Source organism: Podarcis raffonei, chromosome 16 (genome assembly GCF_027172205.1).
Source record: "Podarcis raffonei isolate rPodRaf1 chromosome 16, rPodRaf1.pri, whole genome shotgun sequence".
NCBI classification, from domain to species: domain Eukaryota; kingdom Metazoa; phylum Chordata; class Lepidosauria; order Squamata; family Lacertidae; genus Podarcis; species Podarcis raffonei.
Window position 1 is genome coordinate 17,479,220 of NC_070617.1, and position 17,879 is coordinate 17,497,098.

At 45.2% G+C, this 17,879-nt stretch overlaps 1 long non-coding RNA gene across 2 annotated transcripts in view; it reads right to left on the bottom strand.

Moving 5' to 3' along the window:
• The window catches only part of LOC128404456 (uncharacterized), a 57,095-nt gene extending 47,972 nt beyond the window's left edge, over positions 1-9,123 (bottom strand). The window contains exon 1 of one of the 2 annotated variants that reach the window (XR_008328103.1): positions 9,082-9,123. This is a non-coding gene — a long non-coding RNA (uncharacterized LOC128404456). The remainder of the gene's footprint in view (positions 1-9,081) is intronic. The other variant, XR_008328104.1, reaches the window with a different exon arrangement.
• Positions 9,124-17,879: the final 8,756 nt, after the last annotated feature.

The window sequence follows — 17,879 nt, forward strand, 5'->3', positions numbered from 1 at the left end:
GCTGTTGGGACTCTGAACATAACATAACATGGGGTAAAGCCTCATTCAACTCTACATGAATTGACTTTTTATTAAATGTGCTAATGGGTTCTATCCTCTTTTCCTGAAGAAAAGTACTTTCTCTTCATTCCAGTTTCTATCTCTCCTGGATCTGAATTGATTTAACATATGTGTTTCCCCCCAAAATGTTTTTATTTCTATAGTTGTTTTTTTAAATGAGTTTTATATTTATAATTTTTTATATACCATATATATTTTCGTATGCAATTGTTTTTAACTGTTTTTATGTATGTAACTGTTTTACATATGCCATGAGATTGCTGTGAGGTGCCTCGTGGGAAGCTATTCATAAATGGAATAATAATATTATTATTCATAATAATGGTAATAATAGTATTCTGTCCACCCATAAATACATAAATACAAGTCTCACTGGTGGCTTACATGACTCAGTTGAGTAACTGAGAAGATCTGTTAAAATTTGTGAAGGGAAACCAGTAAGGAAAGCTTACTCTGAAAGGATTTTTTTGGGGGGGAGGCAGGTATGATCAGGTGGGGTTAGGCAGATGTTGGACTACGTCTCCCATCACCCCCTGCCCACTGGCCATGCTGGTTGAAGCTGATGGGAGTTGTAGTCTAACAACAGGTGGAAGGGGCCAGGGTGCCCACCCCAGAAAGGGTAAATCCATATTAAATGTGTGCAGTTGGGGAAGAGAATACGTGACGCTGACTGTGTTGTGTGGACGCTGAGACAAACATGCACCCATTCCATAATAAGCCTCCACCAAGAATCATTTTTTATCTCCGTACAGGAGAAATCTTTCCCCTGGTAAATTTATGTGAAATTGCAGTTCTCGGAGTTTGGGGAATAGCTACAAAAAAGGCAGGCAGCCCAAAATGAACTCCAAAACGGCAGTGGCGTAGCGTGGGGGGTGCAGGGGGGGCCGGCCACACCGGGCGCAACATCTGGGGGTTAGGGTTAGGGGGCGCAAATCCATGGGTTAGGGGGCGCAAATCCACGGGTTAGGGGGCGCAAATTACTTGCCTTGCCCCGGGTGCTGACAACCCACGCTAAGCCACTGCAAAACGGCATTCCTCTCTTTCTCAGTCCATTTGCATGGACTCAGTCCATTTCCAAATCATAGAATTGGAAAGGACCACAAGGGTGTCTAGTCCAACCCCTTGCAATGTAGGAATCTTTTGCTCTGTGTGGGGCTCAAACCCACAACCCTGAGATTAGGAGTCTCATGTTCTACTAACTGAGCTATCCAAGCTTCCTTCAGGCTAGACCTGGCCTGATACACCCAGATCCTCTGTTAACAAGCAAGATTTCCTTTCCATGGTTTATGTGCATTTATGCTGCCCTTTGATGCATAATATAAATTGAGCACTAAGAGTCTTGCCTTTCTCACTAAGGCAGGGGTTGGATAGCCCTGCCTTAAAGGAGGGGGAAAGAAGGACTGGCTTGGGAGACTCTGAGGGACTTTCCAGTCTAAGATTTTCATTAAATGCATGCAACACATCTCAACCTTTAAAAATCAGCAGATGAAACAACTAGAACTTTTGTTGACTGAGGGGACCCAGTTTCGATAAGTAAATTTCAGGTGTTGGAGTTGAGTCATACTTTTTAAAGGTGGCTTGGATTCCACTGTGTTACCACAAAGGAAACTGAAAAGGGGGAAATATTAATTTAGGCTGATTTTTTATGAGGGTGCAGATTCGTGTGTGTGCGTGCGTGTGTGTGTGTGCATGCACTCACAGCTCTTCATAGGGATGGAGGAGAAATTTGATTCAGTCTGCATTTAAATGTGGATCTACTAAATTCACACTTTTGTGAAGAACCAAAATACAGCCATCCACTGAAATTTCCACATTTATCAAATCTTGTGGTGCAGTTCTCCAACCAGCCATGATTTACAAAAAAATGCATATGCTGGGGGAAAGTATGCATTAAAAATATACATTAATTAAAATAACCTACAAAACTGCATTACATTAAGAAAATTACTTGCAAAAATACGTACACCAAAACTGCAAGCAAAAATTTGCTTATTTGGAGAAATTTTGAGTAAAATGCTAGTTTTTTTCAGATAGATAGATATAATATGCAGATTGCTACAGAAATGTGGAGAACTGAATTTAAGATTGGGGGGGGGGGAATGAAAACCGGAAATTGACAGGTCCTTTCACTCCTAATGCTTCAAAGTGAAGTTTTGATAAAATGGACGTTTATTTAAATTTAATGAATCAGTTAAAAGGCAGGTAGTTAAACGATTAACTGTGCAGTTCTATGTGCACTTCCTTTGGAGTAGGTTCCAATTGAACAAAATGTGACTTGCAGAAAATGAATTGCAACCCAAACATTCTTTGATTGGTTAACAATAATATACAATATATTCTGCAATGCAGTCCTATCCTGTCCTACTTCCCATTTGAAATAAATGAGAAGTCAAGTCAATTTCTCCCACCCCACCCCCACCACAAATATTCAAAAGAAACTGGAAGCAGCTAACATATTAAAATCATAACAAGAGTCAGATATAAACCAGTCCACGGTTTCAAATCAAACCATAAATGAAAAATTTTGCATAGCCCAACCAACAACAGTTCGAAAGCAGCCAGCAAAATCACCACAAAGCCAAAGGCCTGTTTTAACGCCCCTCTAAAACAATATGATGCAGCTTGGAAGGCAAAGAATGCCGCAGGATGGGTGCCCATCCCAGCCTAAAGTAAAGGGTCACCAGCCTTGGTCACTGCTAAAGTGTGCCTTCTGGGTATTGTAGGATCTGGAGCAGGCCTCAGATGACCCCTGGAGCTCACTGGCAAACACCTATGGATGAAAGTGGTTCTTAAGGTACCAAGGTCATTTACGATTTCAAAGGTTATGCCATTCACAGATCACCAGCACAGATCACCCAAGACTGATGTGAAGGGACTGAAAAACCCGGCGAAAACAAAGAAGAGAATGTGTCCCCTGATGAGTCCTACTAGATGCTAAACAAAGCCACAACAGCCTGTAAATAAAACACAAATCCATAGCAAATCAAGCAACTTGAAATAAAGGCAAGCTCACATCCTCATCAATGACATTGTCAAGCAGGTATGTGTGTGTGTGTGTGTGTGTGTGCGCACACGTTTATAATGGGGGGAGGGATTCAAGAAGGTAGAGGAGCAACTTGTCTCTGTGATGATAGTCATTGTTTGAAGAAAAATTCTTTTGGGGATGCATTTGTGCAGACTTTTGGGTCTATATTTTCCAGTCCGTAAAGGATTTTTCGTTGCATTATTAAGTATGACCTTGCCCTCTGGGCTCATGCTTAGATTGATGTCTATCGGCTCCTGAAGAAGCTTCCATGGTCAAAACATGTCTGGCTCAGACACGGGCTTCAGAAGACATCAGCCTTATGGAATTCACTTCCCCCAATGTCCACACATATACCTGTTTGATAATATGGTATCTTGAAAGTCCACTGGCCATTTGGCTACGAGACTGTTTTTATAAAATTTTATTTCAAGTGCCTTTATATGTTATGGATCTGCATTTCATTGGCAGGCCGCCTTAACTCTGCTTTGCATTCACCAAAATGCCTCACGCCCATCAGCATCTTGGCTGCAGCATTTTGCATTAGTTAGAATTTCCAGCTGCTTTTCGAAGAGCGCCTTGCAGGAATCAGACCTGGAGGTCGCCAGGACCTGAGTGGCTATATCAAGAAGGCAGGCCAGTCAGAGCTGGGAAAGGGATCGCCTTAACCACCGTTGCCACCTGCATATCTCCCTATATGAAGCAAATGTAGGTATGCTGACATACACACGATACACAATATGTATGAATGCCATGTAGGCCTACAGAAGGCGGAATCAAAAGAACTACCGGTACTTAACCAATTCTGGGCAAAGGAAAACCAGGTTATGGCCTTGCATTTCTCGAACTGGAGCGCCCCCCAATCACCATGTCACTCAGCAAGCCGTCACTCAACGTTAAAAATGGATTGCAGTCATGGTTTCAAATTATTTGCCAACAGATACTCCTCTACATCCAATCACAGCCATTATAGTCACCTGTGAAAGTCCTACGCCCCTACCCCATGATCATGTGACTTCCTCACAAACGGTAAAAATTTTGTCCATTATTTCCCCATCACTGGAGTCAAAGTCAGAGATCAAGGCAGCAGTGAGTTGATTTTAAACAGGCCATCCTGTTGGGTTTTTAATTTCCTCTCTTCACTGCCTTTCTTTTAACATCTTAAAGAATCCATAATCAATCCAGGTCAAAGACAAACTGATCAGGAAGCCATATTTTTTTAAAAATTGCCATAGTGTGGCAATAGATTTTATTTTTTTAAAAAAATCACCTTCAAAATAAAATAGTTTTGAAGGGGGAGCATGATTCATTTTATTCTGTTTACCTTTTTTATTTTTATTTTTAATCCATAAATTATTTCCATTAGAAATCATTACCCTCTTGCCTCTTAGCTGCAGTTTTATACAAACATAGCTGTGAATTTCATTCTAAACAATGAGACTTAATTCTGAGTAATCATGTATAGGGCTGTGCTGTAAATGTAATACAGTATACACTTACTTTCTTATTTTAACAATACACTATTAAATGCACACTATTAACGCACACATATTTTTAGATAGCATAGACATTTACATCACAATTGCCAGCATATTCTCTTTCTCTGCATATACAATATTTTTATGTAACACATGGGCAGACCAGATTTGCTGGCATATTTCTGTTATAAGCCACTCATCAAAAATTAAGCTGTAGCTATGATAAGGGTAGGTTATTGCAATTGGCACCAGACAAGAGTTTGCTAGCAAATAGCGGACAGATAGTTCTACACTATCAGAGAAATTACCACATTAGAATTGAGTGTGTGTGTGTGTGTGTGTGTGTGTGTGTGTTTACCATCCTCCCCCTACTGAATGTTCAAACCATTTCCCATCCCAGACATTTGTTTCGGCAACCTGGGCAACAATCCGGTAAGGTAGGCCCAGTATCATTCAGACCAATTCCACAGCAGTGTTTACTTTTGGAATAATCATGCGCAGGATTGCATTGCCTGTCTTGTGCAGAAAACAAAACAGACTGATTTATTACAGCGTTGCCTTTTAAGACCAGTGGGGCTGTAGTTTGAGAAAGCTGAAGCCACAATAAATTTAAAAGTCTGAAGGTGCCGCAAGACACCAGTAAGCTGATTTCTACTGTAGTCTATTATTAAAGAGAGAGAGAGAGAGAGTATTTATGAGAGTCATTGTGTATATTGTTTTTTTGTGTTATAGAAAAAGAGCCCCTGAGTCACTGTCATCAGAGTTGGGGGAGTGGGAAAATGAAAGCCTGAATCTGGCAGCTAAAGCCATACAGGGTCCGGCCTTCATAGGGATATTCCAGGTCCCTTTTCCTGAATGTTCAACTTCAGTGGGGGGGGGGGCCTAGAAACACCAACAAGTCTATTTGAGGACAGCGGCAGAAAAACATGGAAGGAAAAGCCAGCCAACTGATCACTAAGCATTTTCCCTCCCACTCCTCTCAGCACATACACCACCCAATGTTTGCAAAAGCACCGAAATAACCAACATGCACTTGATGTTTACCTTTAAGATTTAAAAGTAAAACGGAAAACCCCCCACCACATATCAGTACCTAATGAACCAGGCATCTTCTGCTTATATAGACTGTTCTGCCGTGATTCACACACACACAAACACCATCCCTAAGGCAGACTCTCCACCATTTCTTCTACTTATAGGTCTTCTGAGCCCTGTGAAAGTATTTCGCCCAGAACGTCGTTAGGTTGGCTGTGTGGGCAGAGTTGATGCCCGCTGCAATCCAGTCCCCCATTCAGCATGAGAGAAGCATTCAGGACAACTGGAAATGTCCATTTTGCGGTGGCAAAGCCAAGGCTTTTACCCCAGGCCAGGACTTCAGATGGGCTGCCTCATAGCCATTTTGTCTGCTGCATTCGCATCCAAACATTCTCTCTCTCTTGCCCCCTCACACACATGGTGTAATCTTTTTTTTTTATATTAGATCCATTGGCTAAATGAGCAATGTCTTATTCTGCACCTAAATAATTGTTTTTTTAATAATTATTTACACCATGGAGTGGCACATACATGCTGTAAATGAAACGAAATGAAATAAATGCATTTTTGAGAAGGCCTCTATGTAACGCGCACCCATTGGGTGGAAATCCAAATCACGCCACATTAGGGACCACTTTAGGAGCCGCCGAAAAAAATGGGATGGTTTCACCTTCCAGAAAACATACGTAGCCTTCTAATATCTGTAATCTTTTATTTCTCTTTCTTTTCTAGTAATTAAAACACTTAGCAATTGTTTCCACTGCCCCCATTGATACAGTTGGTCAATTCAAGAGATTTAAAGAGCATTTTTGTAACTGATTTTTGTGTATTCAGATATTTCTAAACGTTGCATTTGTAATGTTCGAATCATATGCTTTAAACTATTTAAGGATTTTCCTTTCTTTTAGGAATGGAAACTGAAATTATCTAAAAAAAAAATAAACCACAATGTTCACAGTCTGATCTTTAATTCTGGGATCAAATATGCATGTTTACTCAAGCCCAATGAATCCAAGAGGGTGTCTCATCTCCCAGTGAAAAGGTCTGAGCCCTGCGGCTGCAGAAGCTGATGAATCAGACTTGTGCATTGCTACCCTGCCTATCTTTACTTACAAACACCTCACAGTGTTCAGTGAGGGTTATTCCAAGATATAAGTAAAGTACTTCTTTTACAATTTGGTATCTTGCAGATAAGGGGGATGCAAGATACCATATTTAAAGGCAAACCTATGTCAGTTCACACTTTCTGAAACAATAGCTATCTTTTGAAATTTGCACTTTTCTGAATTTTGCAATGCAGTTCTCCTGCCAAGTAACATGTACAGAATTGCATATACTAGAAGGAAGTGTGCGTTAAGATGCAAATGCATTGGAAGAAATAACATGCAAAATGCATTATGGTGGTCAAAATTGCTTTGCAAAAAAGGTTTCTTTTAAAAAATCCTAAACTGTTATGGAAATGTGCAGAAGTTAATTGCAGATTGGAAGAATGAGATGAAAGTGAAATGGGCAGGTTTTCCTAATCCTACTTAAGATATTTAGGTGCCCAAGAAGCTCTTTTTATGCCAGACCAGATATATTTCTCCTGCCAGCCCAGTCTTCTCAGAGTCCCCTCTCCCACCATCTGCTACCTGGCATCTTTTTAACTGGTGATGTCTGGGGTTGAACTGAAGACCCTCCACATGGAAAGCCCTTTCTCTGCCACTGAACAATGCTCTCTCCACACGCCCCTTCCTCAAGAATAATGCCCATTTAATCCCTTTCCCAGCTCAATCCTGTGCATGTTTACTCACAGGTAAACCCCACTGTGATCGAAAGTGCTTACTCCCAAACAAACAGGGAATATGCAAATGCAGTTTTCTAAGCACATCTACTCTGAAATACATCCAAGCGAGTTCTTAAAGACATACTCCTTTGTAGCTGCGCTCAGGGCTGCATTTCTCAGATCCAATTGGAAGTAAATCCCATTGAGTTAAATGGGGCTTACTTCCAAGTGCATGAGCTGAAGGCTGCATCTGAGAGACTTACCTGGGAGAAAATCTCAAATGAGTAGACAAGGCATATAGCATTGTGCTGCGGGTGGGTGAAGTCAAAATGAAAATAAAACAGAAACTGGAGACCTGGGAAAGGTTTTCAACCTGATCCTACACATATTTGCACAGAAGCAAATCCTATCGAAATGAATGTGGTTTATTCCCAAATGTGAGGGTCACAGCCCAAACTGAGCACTGTTATATCCTATTAGTTTGAATTGGAGAGACTTAATTGCCCCCCCAAAAAAGACCCTTTTGGTTGCTTGTATTTATCAATGAATTACAATGCTTCCAAGGTGCTTGTGGGGGTATCCTTGGGTCTGCCCCATTTGATGCTGACCACATTCCTGTATCTGGCCAAAAAGAGTGAGTGGTCCTACGGCAGCCCTGGTAGACCACAAATATGAACTCCAATTCACCTGACCAACACCTCACTCTGCCCACAACATCATACAGAAATCAATGAGGCTGCAGGATGGGGGTCCCTCCCTGTCTCCCGATTTCGCCCTTTCAGTTTCAATGCCACCAGGTTGAAAATTCAGTGTATTTGAAATAAACTGGGAACCTGATCCTATACACACATTTACTCAGAAATAAATCCCACTACAGTATACCCAAACAGAAAGAAGACATTGAGTAGGGGGGGATCGTTTTTAAATATCTCAAGGGTTTGGGATGTTGTTGTTGCTGTTGTTTGGGTGGGGGGGCAAGGAGGGTAGTCCAAGCACACTGCCAAAAATGGAGAAGGTGAGGTCCCTCACCTCTGGCAAGGTAATATATGAGGGAGATTTATAAGACTGATTTATCCAGACATTTTAAATTGCACTTCAAAGTCGTCCTGAACCCCACCTTTTAAAGGAAAGAGGGGTTTAAAACACATACCCAGAGGAGAAATTTAATTGGACAGCACCCAAACCCACCTAGTTTCTGAAATCTGCAAAGGCCTTGCTTGCTTCTGAACAAGGCAAAAAGATCCCACCCACCCACTCTTCAAAAACTTCAGATATGCTTCTGGGGCCAGGACCAATAATCCAGAAAGGAAGTGGGTGGGTGTTACCAACTCTATACCTGCTCAGCTCTACCTGCTTTCAAAAAGAAGACGGTGAAGAAGTCGAGGAGGAATCTGATTCTAACTGCAAAAAGGAGCCACTCCATTTTGACTTTCAAGCCCTCCTCTCCTTAAAATATAAATCAATAAACCCAAATCCTACCCTGATTTTTACGGGGGTTAAACAATTCCACAGCGAGCTGCCGCAGCCGAGGGGTCGCTCAGCCCCGAGAGAAAGCCCCTCCGGCCTCGGAGGGCAGTGAGCAGCCGCTCCATCTCTGCAGCAAGAGGGGGAAGAGGAGCGAGCGAGGCTCTGCCTTGCTAGGCGCTTCAGGATCCGAGCGCCTTCCACCCACCGCCAAGCCTCGCCCTGCGGATCGCGAAGGTGACGAGAGTTCTCCTTACCCTTTCCTGGGCTTGCAGCGAGCCGGGTGTGTGGGGTGGAGGGGGGGACAGAGAAGGAGGAAGAAGAAGAAGAAGAAGAGGCTGCCTTTCCCCGGGAGGGGATTTCGCAGCCTGCCAGGCGGACCTTGGAATGAGCGTTTTCTTCCCGTTCCCTTCGCTCTTGTGGAGGGATGGTGGGGGCAGGCGGGATGACGTCGCGGAGGAGCGTCTATTCAGGAGGCTTCAGACCTCACCCCCCCCCCAACACACAAACACAAGGGCCTCCTTTAGCTCATTGTCCCCCCTTTTTTCTCTCTTCATGCCTAGACTGGGTGGGTGGAGGGAAGGAAACTAGAGATACCTTGATCTTTTTGCGCCTACGAGGAAGACTCTCACAGATGAATTTATGCACACACACGTTGCAGATGATGATCATATGATATGATTTATTGTTGTTATTTATTAGAATATCATCAGCTCATGTGGCGTTTTTTCTCTGAACAGCCCAATCCTGTGCACGTTTCCTAAGATGCAAGTCTTTCTGTGCGCCTAATGGGCCTCATTCCCAAGTTAGTCTGCATATAGGATCGCCAGCAGGAAACTTGCCATCCTAGGGACATTGACCTGAAAGTCTCGTGAAATCGGCGTCTTCGTGTGTGTGTCTTATCTGCTTCTAAGGAAACGTACAGTACATTCTTGATTAGAATGTAGTACATAAGCTCATGAAACCAATCTCTACCTGAGGAATGGCCATACTTAGGAGGTCTGACCCCCATCTCACCGACTTGGGGATCATTTGGCGTAAAGGCAGGGGAGATCTATAGTGCTGTATTTCAAATAGATAACTGGTCCAGTAAGCCAGTGGAAGCAGTTTTGCAGGTATAGCACAGCGCTCAAGCCCTTCCCCCAAAATCTCTCCGATTTAAATCGTGCAGTCTGAAGTGCTTATCTCTAATTGGGTGGCACAAATGTTTATTAATTTTGACCGACTTCAGCTCTTATGTATTTTGTATTCTCATTTTGTAGTTTTCTGTTGTGAACCGCCCTGGGATCTTCGGGTGAAAGGCGGTATACAAATTCAACCCATCCATCCATCAATATACACACACATACATACGTACATAGGCCATTGCATCCTGCTTTAGAGACCCTGCTTCCTTTACTCCAGAGGCGCCAGAGAGTAAGCAGAGTCCCTAACCCCTCCGCCCCTTTTTACCCAGAGTTTAAGCCCTACTGACTTCATGGAAGGCTTATTCCCAGAAAGTACTGGGTTTACTCCTGTAAGGTAAAGGTAAAGGGACTCCTGTACCCATCAGTTAATGGTGCCATCTCCAGTTTCAAATTTTTCTTCACCCTGAACGGAGCAATTGAGTACCCTTGGACTTCGCTGGATTGTCTGGTTCGAAAATCAGAGAAGAGCCGGGAGAGGTCAAAGGAAGCCCTCCATCACGCAGCGCATAAACTATGCAACTCGCTGTCGCAGGAGGCAGTGATAGTAACCAACTGGGATGGCTTTAAAAGAGAATTGGACAGGTCCATGGAGGATGGAGGCTGTGTAGGTTCTGATTACCGGAAGCTGGAAGCCAAAGGAAGGGAAAGTGGGACCTCTTGCGAGTTTCCCACTGGCCTGGGGTTAACTGCTTGGATAACAGAATGCTGAACCAAGTGGGCCATTGGCCTAAACCAGCCCGCTGTTGTTATGCTCTTATGAGAAAAGCTGTTCTAGAGCCATTTCCAGCATCAAAACTGCTTCTTCCAGGAACCATAAATCTTTCCATTGCATTCCCCTTGACGGGCTTGTTTTGGGACATGGAATCATAGAAAGATGGGACCCCCAAAGGTCATCCAGCCCAACCCCCTGCAATGCAGGAATCACACAGCTCAGGAATCCCTGACAGGTGGTCATCCGACTCCAAGGAAGGAGAGTCAGGCAGCTTGTTTGCGGTGAAGACAGATAGCTAGATAGACAGATGAAACATTTTAATGGAAAAGGAGATGTGTGAGCAGTTAAAATGAAATAAATAAATAAAAATAAACACGTATTTGCCAAGCTCTCCCTTCCCCCGCTCTTTAAGTCTAGGAATGTGTCTGGGTCAGATCCAAGACCGTGGAAATGTGGCGGCTCAATTGTCCCTCTGTCCCTCCTCTCTCCTTCCCAAGTGGCGTTTTCCAGACTGGGGCTGGGGAGAGGGTAGCACACACCGAAATTTCCATCATAATATCATCTCCAACGCCTCGCTCTGAATAGAGGCGTTAGGAAAACACATAAGACTGAACGTCTAGACTGGAAGAGAGGGGTGTGGAGAGATGCCCCTGGGGGGTTGCAAATCTCTGCCCCCTCCCCTGTTCCAAGGAGCCAATGAGCTGAGATTTCACTGCCCCCTCCTTCTCTGGGGTGTTTGTGGTGTTGGTGTGGGGGGAGAATATCAACTTCACAGAATAGATGCTGCGTTTTCTTAGGCAGTCTGGTTTCCAAGGCAGATTTCTCCACAAAACAGCAGAATCTAACGGCCCGTAGAAAATGGGCAATTAATTCATTCCCTCCTCCCCGTCCCCCCCCCGGCACGTCCTAAACCTCACAATGCCTGGGAACCGAAAATAAGAGCTGAACTTGAGAATGGGCGAGCAGGCTGTCTCAAGTTCATTGTCAGCCACAGATCAGACAGCCCCCGGCCCCCAATTCCCAAAGTCTAATACTTTTTTGCATCACACACACTCTGGGGGACAACAAGCAATCTCCGACCACACCACACACACCGCCCCACAAGCGCCAAGCCCCCTCCACGCTCCTCGGCGAGGAGTTTCGCTTTTAAAATTACTTGACCAAGTAAGAATCCAACTAAGTCCTACTCAGAGCAGACTCCACGAAACCAAGAGACGATGCCATGGGTTGCAAAGTGTCTACTCTGAGTAGGACTCCGTGGGAGATGGCCTGATAACGACAGGATCTAGGCTTCAGAAATTGTGCCCAGGGTTGCAACTTTGCTTGCTATTAAGCCCCATTAAACTAAGGGTTTTTGCGAACATGTCAGAATCATGTCAACCTGATCTTTGTCTCTTGTTTTTACATTACACACAGAAACACACAAACACAGAGCCCAGGTCTTCTGCTTGTTGTATTCAGAAGCCTTTCCCACTAGGCTCAATGGGACTTACTCGCGAGGAGGAAGTGTGTGTATGTGTGTGTGGAGGGGCGGGGCGGGGTTTGTATTCTAAGGCCAAAACGTTCTGCCTGGTCCTAGTCAACGTTTTATTCTTAAGTCAGCCCTGCTCTCAGTTTCATGGGGCTTCTTCCCAAGCCAGCTTGCCACCTTCTGCAGGCTTCCTCGAGAGTAGATCCCACTGCAGTCCTTGAAGCTGGCTTCCGAGAAAACTCTGCACGTGACATTAGAATCCTCTGCGCCCCCCCCCAAACACGCTCCCCATAGGGACGCAGCACCGCCTGCCTGGCGCATCAGGCCACGGACAGCGCAATTGCAAAGTCTTCCCCACATTTCGAAGGGAGACCGGATGCCTCCGGGGGAGCCCGTAAGCAGGGCGTGAATCCCCGGCAGCTGGGACCCACGGGTAGACTGCCTCTGGCCATGGCAGTTCTATTGAGTTCTCTCTTCATTTCTCTCTCCCCCCCATATATATTCTCTCTCTCTCTCTCTATATATATATATGGTGGAATAGTCCGTGCTAAAAAGCCCATCGTTTCACTCCTGCTCTAAGAATTATTACTAAAATCAAAATTGTATTTTAGATTGTTTTTTATTATTATTATTATTTATAAAAACGCTGGTTTTTATTGTTATTATTATTTGTATGAATTACCAGCTATTCACCCTAAGATCCCGGGGCGGGTTAAACCACCATATTAAAAATGAGCCCGCGTTTAAAGTTATGGGGGATTCCCCTCCCCCTCCCCCCCCCAAAATATACCCCAAAGTTTTATTGATGGAGCATCAGCCAGTGACTAGTTCGGAGACACACATCGGATTCTGGACCTCTCCATCATTTGGGGGAGACAAATGTTGGTGCCCCCTCTCCAGTCTTTCCTTGAGCATGATTTTTTTAAAAAAAAAGAATTATGATGACGATGATGTTCTCACCAACCCCAATAAATTGGGCTTTCTTGTCTGGCCTCAGACGTGTCCAGCAAACCAAGGCGCGCTACCTTTTGTTCAATTCCTCCACAGGGCTTGATTTAAACGCGGCGTTGGCAGCCGCCACCACGTGGGTCGCCCTGCTCTCCTCCTCCTTCCCCCCCACCCTAGGAAAATGCTCATTAGCAGAAAAGAATCTAAGAGAGGGGGGCAATTATAATTAGACACCTCCTGATTGCCTCTCTCTCTCTCTCACACACACACACTTCCTTCTTCCTCCCCCCCCCCAAAAAAAATTCGCAAGCATCCCATCTCCGCCTCTGAGCTCATTATTCTGATTATACATCTATTGTCATTTCTCCCGATTGGTAAAGATAATTTCGTGTGTGTGTGTGTGTGTTTGTGTGTGGCAACAAACGCCATCCATTTTACGCAATAGGCAAAAAAACCCACCACACCACCCTCCCAGTTTTTCTCCCATTAAAACAAATGAATGACTAAAATAGCATAAGCGGAATATTAAAATCCCAAAGAGGGGCTATATTCTGCATTCTCCCCCCCCCGGAAAATTCAGCTTTGCCTCTCCCGCTGTTGTTTTAAATATATTTTTCTCATATTCTTGTGGCCTCCAGCCTTTCCCACAGCTTACCAAAAGATCAGGATCCATTCCTTACCCCTGTACGACTCTGAAAGGTTGGCGTGGAGATTTTTAGGAGTCATTTTCACTGGGACAGGTCTCTAGCTTTAAAATATATTTCTTTTTTAAAAATTAATTCAGATTAATTTCTCCCTCCTGGTTCTCCCCTGCCTCTTTGATCCTCTAACGAGAAAGCAATCCTTTTAATAATTTTTTTTATTTTATAAACGGAGACGGATTTGAAGATGATGTCGTGGGGGGAGGGGGCTCCCCGCTTATTCTGGCAGGATACGTGTAAGCGGAGGACCCCGCAGAAGCCCTCGGAGGAAGCTGGCATCCGGGGCGAGCTTGGGAGATCTATTTTCTGTGCGTGCGTGTCCCAAAAAACCCAAGTTCCCCTCTTCTCAATGGAGCCAGATGCAAAACAGCGCAGCATAGACTTAAAGGCCAGGGCGCCTCTGAGCATATGCTTAACCTCGGTCAGGAATTTATTTTTATTTTTTCCTGGACCACAACGGAGCTCACGAGTCCTGTCACACGAAAAATTCACTTTTGCCTCTCCCCACCAGATTTCTCCATTTCAACAGCCGGTTTTTGGGGGGAGGGTAGCGCTTATTAGACAACTGAGAATCCGGCCCCTTGGTAATTTGCCACAGAATCACCAGTAGATCTTCTGCCCCCTCACCCCCCCATAGGCCTGTTGCACCTGTATTTTCGAGGAGGTGTAAAAGCTGTCAGGTCCTCCTGGCGCATATCCAGGGGATATCTTGGGCCAAAGGCGGCTGGAGATGGTTTGAACAGCTCTGTGAGAAAGCGAGCTGCACGGCCGCTCAATTAGACTCTCATTACCACGTATGCAAAATGTGGGAACCGCGAGCCACGGCAGCGGCTGGGAGATGGTGCAGGTATCCCTGGGTCATTCTGCCTGCAGTGGCGGATGGGTCGCCTGTATTCGGGGATAGGATTGAGGGGGGGGTTGTTCCTAAAGCTGGAAGGGTGGGGGTTAGTGGGAATTCTTCAATGGTCAAGGTTTAGCGTGTACGAAGAATGACTCTCTCTCTCTCACACACACACACACACGCACACACACACACACACACACACAGAGAGAGAGAGAGAGAGAGAGAGAGTCCGGAAGAACCCAAGGGACTAGAATCTTGGAGCAGAAATTGGCACAGGATGAAATTAACACGTCAACCAAAAAGTCAGAGAGGGATGAAAACAAACCAAAGGTGTAGAGACTGACTAAAACAGAGCAATTTTGTATGCAGCAGGGGGTGGGTCTCTATGATGGAGGGGTTGCGAGTATTTAACCCTTTGGAGGCATGGGTGTCCCAGAATCCTTTCCGGATCTTATGCAAGGCAACGGGACTTTTACTATTAGATGACTGTGTGCGCGTTCAGGATTAGACCCCACAGAGTGAAATTTTTCATTTGTTTCAAATTTATTGAACCTGGCGGCTTGGTTTGCGCAGAGAGGGTTAAAGGAGACTTTCTTTCCACAAGGGAAAGCTTGCCGGCTCGCTTCCCTAGGAGCAAGCCCCGTCGAACTCCCGCGGATTTGCTTCTGAGTAGACATGCCTAGGGCTGCGCTGTAAGGCTGCGCGGTCCGCCCTGAGATCTACGGATAAAGGGCGGTACACAAAATTAATAAATGCTGCTACCACTACTGATAATGATAATGCCGGACACACGTCCATGGAGTCACACGCACGGGATGCAGCCGGGCTTACTCCCGAGTCAACATGCCTAGGTTAAACCCAAAAATTAGCAGGCAGGATGGCGTTTTGTTCCATTCTAGCCCAAGACTGTCAAGTGAAAGGGGGGACGATCTGGAAGAGGAAAATGTTGATTGTGAAAAACACTGCGTTATTGTCGGTTTAATCTTAATTTTCTCTCCCTTCCTGCTAATTCTTTTTTACAACAGTCGTAGCAGCCACAAAGTAGCCCCATCTCCTGGAACAAGGACAGCAGGGAGTGGCGTGGCGTGTGTGATGTATCTATATGTCCTGTTCTTGTTCCAAGAGATAGCTATAGATGTTATTGATATTATTATGTATTAACTTTGTATACCGCCTTTCATCCTAAAATCCCAGGGCGGTTCACAACATACCGCGTGTTTCTCAGTTTTCTGGTCCTGCCAAACCCTTTCACAAATAAATCCCAAGGGCTCACGGCTTGTCCCGCACCCCACACACATTTGCCGTCTTGGACTTGGAGGAGAGTCCCCGTGTCATCCCAGATTACATCGGACATTCTCCACCTGAGGCAAAGTTCGGTTCAGGAGCCTTAGACAGGCAACACAGAAAACAAGTCTCGCTTCTCTTACTGGTGGCGGCTCCGATGGTAGTTGCTCAACAGTGGACGTCATATTGTTCCCTTAAAGAGGCAGATTTCAACCATGTCTGCTCTGTCTGAGCGCTCAGGGGAGTGTGGTTCTCTCCCCCCCCCCCACATTACGCCTTCTTCTTCCCTTTATTAATGGGGACTTCTCAGCCCCCACAACTTGCTTTAGAGGAGCTACACTGATTCAAACATCACACATAACTGGGAACCACTCTTCTAAGACAATGTATCTGGTCCGATTCCAAACTAGGTATTCTGCAATCTGTCCCTGTAACTGGATTTTCTTAGGTCTGCCCTATATATATATATTTGAAGTCATTAAAAATTATTAGAGGGTGGAAACGAAAATAAAGAAAGCCCCTCCACCCTCCATACCAGGTGAGGCCTGGTCCAGGGAAAGGCAGAGCTGCCTTGTGCTCTCCTCCATCCCACTCATTAATAATAATAATAATAATAATAATAATAATAATAAAAATACCCCGCCCACCTGGCTAGGTTTCCCCAGCCACTCTGGGCGGCTTCCAACAAAATAATAAAATACAACAAATACAACAAAACATCAAACATTAAAAACTTCCCTAAACAGGGCTGCCTTCAGATGTCTTCTAAAGGTCAGATAGTTGATTTATTTCCTTGACATATGATGAGAGGGCTTTCCACAGGGTGGGCGCCACCACCGAGAAGGCCCTCTGCCTGGTTCCCTGTAACCTCACTTCTCGCAGGGAGGGAACCTCACTGTCCGGGCTGAACAATGGGGGTGGAGACGCTCCTTCAGGTATACTGGGCCGAATGAAATCAGTGACAATCGCTTGACATTGTACCAAGCTGGGTCCGCACCAACAACGATGTGAATGGACATTTTATTTAGAGCAAGTCCCATTAAATTGCCTTCGGAGCATGCTGTGGCGAAATCCGGTTACGCAAACCGCCTTGCATCAACCAGCGCAAGGCAACCTGAATTCCCCCCCCCCCCCCCGCTTAGAGAAAAAGTAAAGCCCGCGACCGGGGCAGCAGCGCAGTCGGCTTCCGCAACTTTATTGTTGTGATGATCTGGCCTGGATTGCATTCTCGCTCTCCCTCCCTGCGGGGGAAAGTTGTTTAACCCACCTATTTGTCAAACGCGCTTTGCATACCGCCTTTGCGCCAAGGCACAGAAGGCGCTCTGGTGTAAATAACTTGTGGGGTGCGGGGAGCACATCGCGTTGCCCAAGCCCCCTTCCCTTCTCTCAGTCATCACGGCCTTGAGACAAGATCGAGAGTTTCCCAAATATGGATGAGAGAGAGAGAGGAGGTTTGCTTCAGGCCAAGTTAATAGGCTCAGTTTCATTTACTTCTGTCATAGGAGAAACCCACCTCTTCTCAGGTGGCGCTTAGAATCTGGTCCCGAGCCCTAATCCAACTTCTGTGTCATATTCCTCTGGTTTCCGTCAAAGACCCTCGCCCCCAAATACTGTAGTCTTTAAATACTCCCCCCCCAAATTCCACATCGCATGGAAGCCAACTCCTAGGGGCCGAGGGGCCTTAGCCTCCCCAATAAAATATATGAGAGGACCAGACCCCCCCGCCCCCACCCCAGTTGATGGGTATTGCCATTCAATTGGTGTGTGAGCACTGCATCTTGTGATCGATTATGCAGGGCGGGGCTTACCCCCCCCAAATATTCTATTCAAGTTGGCACCCCTGCCCCATGGCGCACGTGAATTCCTACCCCATTGCAGTTGAAATCTCTCTCTCCCTTTCTGTCCTGA